Here is an 8215-nt window from a genome sequence, read left to right on the forward strand (position 1 = left end):
CTCCCCTTTTCTGCTAGGTTGGGGTCCCCGAAAGTCTTTCAACCCTTAATCTCGACGCAGTGTAGCGGAAACAGTACTGGTCCGTAAACCTGGGCCTTGGTCCTTAACTCTCCTATTAGATACATGGATGCTTGCGGCAAAATAGTTATCTTCCCTGTTCTTTAGATTGTTTTGCTGCACCCTGAAATAATCTATGTTCTGTGTACCTCCCACATGTACGAAACCGTGTAATACAAGCTTCAGATTTGTTGTCATCAGCTCCCAACGGCTAATATATTGGAATCCTAACTTGAGCGCCAACTCCTTGAGGCCAGGTGCCATTTATAACCTTATTTATTTATTTATTTATTTATTTATTTATTTATTTATTTATTTATCTATTTATTTATACTTCTATTTTTTGAGGAGAGAGCTCACACATGCTAGCACAGGAGAAGGGCAGAGGGAAGGAGAGTATCCAACAGGCTCCACACTCAGCCTGGAGCCTGCTGTGGGGCTCGATCCCAGGACCCTGGGATCCTGACCTGAGCTGAAATCAAGAGTCCCACGCCCAACCAACTGAGCCACCCAGGCGTCCCAGGAATATTTAATTTTTTAGTCAAAATAATACAAATGTGGCTTGGAAGTACTAGAAATTATGTTTAAGTGTTAATTGTAGGGGCTAGAAATACATAATTGTTACTTTAAGCTATTATGGTTAAAACAACTGTATTTTTGTTTGTTTGTACCACTTGCCAATGTCTTTCTTTACTTTCCAACATTTGATTTGCTCCTTGTTCTCTTTGGGCTCCTGTGGACTCCCTTCCATGGCCTTATGTTTTGGTCTTAAATGATATTCTTCCCTAGGGTCCCTTCTATTTTCATTCTCTTCAGAAACTACAATTAGAAAGATCCTTGAACTAAACTTACCAATTTAGCTTACAAACTTTAAGGGGTTTTGTTTGTTTGACTAATTCTGTGATTTGGTTTCTTAATTCTGATTTTAAGGGCCTTTATAGAAGGCTTGGGATCTCTAAGATATCATCTGGCTACTACTTTATAAAGTTTTATACCTGGTTTCTTGTGGACATTTGGATTGCTGGACCTGGGTTTCCCAATGGGACATGACATTTGCACATATAGAGTGGACCACAATCTTGCCTCAAGATCATGAAGATATTCACCTATATTAAAATCTAAAAGCTTATTGTATTATCTTTTTTAAAAATTGTGGTACAATATATGTAACATTTATCATTTAAAGCATTTGTAAGTGTACAATTCAGTGACATTAAATATGTTCCCAATGCTATATACCCATCACCATTACCTGCAGCCAAAACTTTTTCATCGTACCCAACATAAATTCCATATCCATTAAAATATAACTTCCCCTCTTCTTTCCTAGTGCCTGGTAACATCTATTCTGCTTTCTGCCTTTATGATTTTGACTATTCTAGGTACCTCTTACAATTGGAATCATACAATATTTACCCCTCTACGTCTAAATACTTAACTATGCACAATGTTCTCAAGGTTCATTCATGCTGTGGCATACAGCAGAATTTCACTCCTTTGTAAAACTAAATTGTTACTTCATTGGATGTACAGACCACATGTTGTTTACCCATTCGTCTGTTGATGAATATTTAGGTTGTTTCCATGTTTGGCCTACTGCGAATCATGTTGCTTTGAACATTGGTTTATATGTATCTGTTTGAGTCCCTGCTTTCAATTTCTTGGGATATACACCTAAAAGTGGTGTTGCTGGAATGTATGGTAATGCTATGTTTAATTTTTTTGTTTAATTCCACTGCTTTCCAGAGACTACATTTTATATTTCCACCAGCACAGCACAAGTGTTCCAACTCTCTACATACTCACCAACATTTGTTATTTTATTTTAAAAAATAGCCATTCTAGTGTGTGTGAAGCAGTATATCATTGTAGTTTTGATTTGTATTTTACTAATGGCTGGTGATGTTAAACATATTTGCATATGCTTATTGGCCATCTGTACCTTTTTTGGAGGAGTTTTTATTAATCCGTTGCCCATTTTTTAATGTTTTGTTGTTGAGTCGTAGGACTTTTTATATATCCTGAATAGTAATCTCTTGTCATATATATGATTAGCAAATATTTTCTCCCATTCTGTAGGTTGTTTTTCTTCCCCACTTTTTGGTAGTGTCCTTTGATGCACAAAAAGATTTTAATTTTGATGTAGTTCAATTTATCTATTTTTTCTTCTGTTGTCTGTGCTTTTGGTGTCATACCCATAAAATTGTTGAAAAATCTGTCATGAAAATTTTCCACAATATTTTTTCCTAAGAATTTTATAGGTTTAGCTCTTAAGCTTAAGTCTTATTCTACCTTGAGTTAATTTTTGTATATAAGGGTCCAACTTCATTCTTTTGCATGTGAATATCCAGTTTTCCCAGTACCATTTGTTAAAGAAATCCTGTCCTTTCCCCATTGGATGGTCTTGGCAACCTTGTCAAAAATCAATTGGCTGAATATGTGAGGATTTATTTCCGTCGGTCTATTCTATTCCATCGGTCTATGTCTATCTTAATGCTGGTACCACACTATTTTAATTCCTAAGCCAAAATGGCATAAATCAAAATATGGAAAACATTTTGAATGTTCCAGACTCCCAAAATAACCTCTTAGGCTTTTCTGACAACTTAGGATACATCTTGCTAATGGATACACAAAATAAATCAAGATAAAGCACAGATGCTCACAGACACAATTCAAAGTGACGGTGGCTTGATGCTGAGATGCTAAGTACAGTTCTCTGGGGAAGGAACATGGCAGAACTTCTGTTGCTGCTCAGGATGCACAATGTCTCTATAATGGCTCACTGCAAAACAAATGCTAAACGTTATTTTCACTTTTTGTCCTTTTTTGTTAAAGTATAAACCAAACTAAAACCTTTGGATTTCTTTCAGTTAGTGAAAGCAGGCACTAATGTAGATCTCTTATAAAAGCAAACTGACAAAACATGGACTTTTGAAAAGTAGGGGATACAAGTATAATTTCAATTAACTTATAATCAGAAAGTGTGATGCCTTCACTTTGTTTTTCTTTCTCAAGATGGCTTTAGCTATTTGTGGTCTTTTGTGATTCCATATGAATTTTAGGATAGTTTTTTCTATTTCTTAGAAAAATACCATTGGAATTTTTATGGATTGCATTGAATCTGTAGATCTCTTTAGGTAGTATGGAAAAAAATATATTTTCAGTTTTATTTGAGAGAGAGCATGCACAAACCGGGGAGACGGGCCGGGGGAGAGAGAGAATCTTAAGCAGGCTCCACGCTCAGCACAGAGCTCAAGACAGGGGCTTGATTCCATGACCTTGGGATCATGACCTGAGCTAAAATCAAGAGTCTGACGTTCAATGGACTGAGCCACCCAGGCACCCCAATAGTATGGATATTTGTAAACACTATTAATTCTTCTCTTCCAAGAACACGGGGTATCTTTTCATTTATTTGTGTCTTCTTCAGTGTTAATGTTTTCAGTGTACAAATCTTTCAGCATCTTGGTTAAATTTATTCCTAAGTATTTTGTTTTTAATGCTATTGTGAATGGAATTCTCATTTCTCTTTCAGTTAGCTCATTGTTAATGCAAAAATGCAATGATTTTTTTAAATTCCCCTAGAGACTTCTTGTTTGACCTGTGGCTTAGTTAGAAGTGTGATGTTTACTATCCTTTCTTTCCTCTGCAAAGTTACTATACTGACTTCCAAAATGTCTTTTACTTGCTTTGATCTTTAAGCAAATTGAATCCTGAAGTATATAATACTTGGTGCTTGGTATTTTTGTTCAATATTAATCGATTCTATTATTGATGAGTATTTGGATTTGGAATTTTAGATTTTTTTCAGTTGGGCTTTGGAATTCTGATTCTATGATTATTCTATGAATCTCTTGTCTTTTGTTGAACATATGTACTAATTTTCAGGCTATAAACCTAGGAATGGAGTTTCTAGTATTAGATATTCCTAAACTGTTATCACAAGTGGTTGTAACAATTTATATGTTTCTAAAAGCTGGGTATATAAGTTACAGGTTCTCTACATGATCCAAAAGAGTTGATTCTATCATTCTTTTTAAATATGTTTTTGCCATCCAGGTGGGTGGATACTATCATGTTTTATTCAATCCTATACTCTGATTTTTTGTCTGCTTGTTCCATCAATTATTGAGAAAAGTTATGAAAATTTTCCCAGTATAATCATGGATGGTCCATTCATTATTTTAGTTCAACATTTGCTTTATGTATTTTAATGATGTGTCATTATTTACATACAAATGTAGAATTATGTCTTCCTGATGGATTGACACTTTTGATGAAATTTCCTTTTCATCTTAAGAATTTTTTTGCTTTAATATTTACCCTAATACTAGTTTGTCTTCCTTTGTTCTATTTCTTTTCTTTCCTTTCTTGCCTTCTTTCGGATTTCTCACATTTTTATTTGTTTTATAAACTATTAGGTTGCTATACAGTCTTTTATTATTCTTTTTTTTTTTTTTAATGTTTTTATTTATTTTTGAGACAGAGAGAGACAGAGCATGAGCAGGGGAGGGGCAGAGAGAGACACACAGAATCTGAAGCAGGCTCCAGGCTCTGAGCTGTCAGCACAGAGCCTGATGCGGGGCTCGAACTCATGGACTGTGAGATCATGACCTGAGCTGAAGTCGGACACTTAACCGACTGAGCCACCCAGGCACCCCTTATTATTCTTTAAGTGATTACAATATCCACTCTCCCTGAACTTATTAAGGACTGTTATAAATCAGTTCTTTACTGTTTTCCAGACAAGGCAAAGACCCTAGAACATATTAACTCACTCATCACCTGTATTGTGCTATTTAAGTTCTCTTTTAAATATATTTTAGTATGCCTAGAAATTATTTATATGGTCACCTTCATTAATCTTTACTCAGATATTTATGCTATTTCATATTTACTTTTCCCCTTCCTACTTCTTTAAGTTTCCATGTGGGAGCCTTTCCCTTTTGTCTTAAGAACACTTACTGAACTTTCAAATCAATGCTGATGACTTTTGGCATTTGTTAACAAATTGGCTACTATTCTCTTTTGTTGCTGTTCTTTAAAGGTAAAATGTCTTTTAGCCTTGTTTACTTTAAGACTGCTCTCTCTGTGCAGTACAGAAGCTTTTTGTCTTGATGAGGTCCCAATAGTTCATTTTTGCTTTATATTGCCTTGCCTTTGGAGATGTGTTGAGTAAGAAATTGCTGTGGGTGAGGTCAAAGAGGTTTTTTCCTGCTTTCTCCTCTAGGGTTTTGATGGTTTCCTGTCTCACCTATTTCAGGTCCTTCATCCATTTTGAGTTTATTTTTGTGTATGGTGTAAGAAAGTGGTCTAGTTTCATTCTTCTGCCGATGGAATGGGAAAAGATATTTGCAAATATCGTATCGGATAAAGGGCTTGTATCTAAAATCTATAAAGAACTCACCAAACTCCACACCCCAAAAAACCAAATAATCCAGTGAAGAAATGGGCAGAAGACATGAATAGATACTTTTCCAAAGAAGACATCCAGATGGCCAACAGACACATGGAAAGATGCTCAACATCACTCATCATCAGGGAAATACAGATCAAAACCACACTAAGATACCTGCCTGTCAGAGTGGCTAAAATGAACAAATCAGGAGACTATAGATGCTGGTGAGGATGTGGAGAAACAGGAACCCTCTTGCCCTGTTGGTGGGAATGCAAACTGGTGCAGCCGCTCTGGAAAACAGTGTGGAGGTTCCTCAAAAAAATTAAAAATAGATCCACCCTATGACCCAGCAATAGCATTGCTAGGAATCTACCTAAGGGATACAGGAGTGCTGATGCATAAGGGCACATATACCCCAATGTTTAACAGTGCTCTCAACAATAGCCAAATTATGGAAAGAGCCTAAATGTCCATCAACTGACGAATGGATAAAGAAGATGTGGTTTATATATACAATGGAATACTACTTGTCAATGAGAAAGAATGAAGTATGGCCATTTGCTGCAACGTGGATGGAACTGGAGGATATTTTGCTAAGTGAAATAAGTCAGGCAGAGAAAGACAGATACCATATGTTTTCACTCATATGTGGATCTTGAGAAACTTAACAGAAGACCATGGAGGAGGGGAAGGGGAAGAAATAGTTACAGAGAGGGAGGGATGCAAACCATAAGAGACCTTATCTTAAGGACTGAGAACAAACTAAGCATTGATGGGGTATGGGGGAGAGGGGAAAGTGGGTGATGGGCATGGAGAAGGGCACTTGTGATGAGCACTGGGTGTTGTATGGAAACTAGTTTGACAATAAATTATGTTAAAAAAAAAAAAAAGACTGTTCTCTCTGTGGCTGTTTTTATGCAGTTTTACTATGATGTGTCCTTAGATGTATGTTTCTTTGTATTTACTAAGTTTAGGATTATAACCCTTCTTGAATCTATGATTTGATATTTTCTTACATTATTCATTTTTTAATGTTTATTTTTCAGAGAGAGAGAGAGAGAGAGAGAGAGAGAGAGAGAGAGACAGAGCATGAGTGGGGGATTGGCAAAGAGAGAGGGAGACACAGAATCTGAAGCAGGCTCCAGGCTCTGAGCTGTCAGCACGGAGCCCGATGTGAGGCTTGAACCCACGGACCATGACTTATTTGCTTTTATCTCTACTCTCCTGAAATTCTAAATACATGGTATTAGAATTTTTCATCAGTGCCATAGGTCTCTTACTCTTCCCACTCCCCACATTGCATTTTCGATCATTTTATCAATGCTTTAGTCTGATTTTTCCTTCTACTTTTTCTTTTATCTCACTGATTTCCTTATCAGCTATGTTTTTTTAAAAAATTTTTTTAATGTTTATTTATTTTTGAGAGAGAGAGAGATTGCTAGCTGGGGGGGGGGGGGGAGGCGGAAGTGGGGGAGACAGAGAGGGAGACACAGAATCCGAAGCAGCCTCCAGGCTCTGTCAGCACACAGCCCGACGTGGGGCTCGGACTCAAGAACTGCAAGATCATGACCTGAGCTGAAGTCGGACGCTTAACCGACTTCCAGGCGCCCCTCCTTATCAGTTATGTTTAATAGCTGTTACATTCACATATTTAGATCTTAATTTGTTATGTCATTTCTCATTTCTTTCTCATTTTTATAATTTTCATTTCTCTCCTGAAATCTTACTTAAGATTTTATAATTCTGTTATTTGGATCTATTGTGGGCCTGTGGTTTCTCTTGGATTTGTTAATTTTTTAAATTGTTTTTTTAAAAAAATTTTTAATGTTTATTTATTTTTGAGAGAGAGAGAGAGACAGAGCATGAGCAGGGGAGGGGCAGAGAGTGAGGGAGACACAGAATCTGAAGCAGACTCCAGGCTGTGAGCTGTCAGCACAGAGCCCAACATGGGGCTGGAACTCACAGACTGTGAGATCATGACCTGAGCTGAAGTCGGACGCTTAACCAACTAAGCCACCCAGGTGCCCCTTTAAATTCTGCCTTTGCTTGAACCCCCATTGTGTATGCAAAACCTTAGTGATAACTTGATGCTCAGGATAATGCTATTTTCCTCTTGAAATCTTTGCTTTGGTAGAGTGTTAGATTTAGAGAAGCTCGCTTTAGTACAATCTGTAACTGAGCTGGTTGGGTCTCGGCATCGGTCTGTGAGAGGGATGGCCCGCCTTTGCTCACTTTCACTGTTAGGATATAGCCCTTGTAGGGAACACAACAGAGAATTCTGGATGTTTATGAGTTTCTCACTTTTCAGTGAGCCTGAGCTCCAAGTACTTGTCTCCACAACCCAAAAGAACACTGGAAACTCCTCTCAGCTTCTTAACCTCTCATTTGCTGTTTGTGATTCAGAAAATGCATCTGCGGAAAAGCTATGCCAAAAGCTTGTATTGTGCCTTGTTTGCAACTCTGGAATCTTAGCTCCTTAAATCCAATCTCCCTAAATCCTAGATCTCAGGTTATCTTTGAACAGATGGTGTTTAAAAATTGTGGCTTGCCTTTGTTGCGTTCTTTGTAGGATGTTTGAGCTGCAAGAACCTAGTCCTTAATTGCTGAAAATGGAAACTCTCATTTTCATATTTTTAGCTACTACCAAAATCAATCTCTATAGTGAGCTTTCATTCAACTCCTAGGTATGTATTTTCAACTGCCTAATAGATCTCTCTACTTTAATGTCTCATAGTTATCTTAAATTCAATTTATCCA

Source organism: Panthera onca, chromosome D1 (genome assembly GCF_046562875.1).
Source record: "Panthera onca isolate mPanOnc1 chromosome D1, mPanOnc1 haplotype 2, whole genome shotgun sequence".
NCBI lineage: Eukaryota > Metazoa > Chordata > Mammalia > Carnivora > Felidae > Panthera > Panthera onca.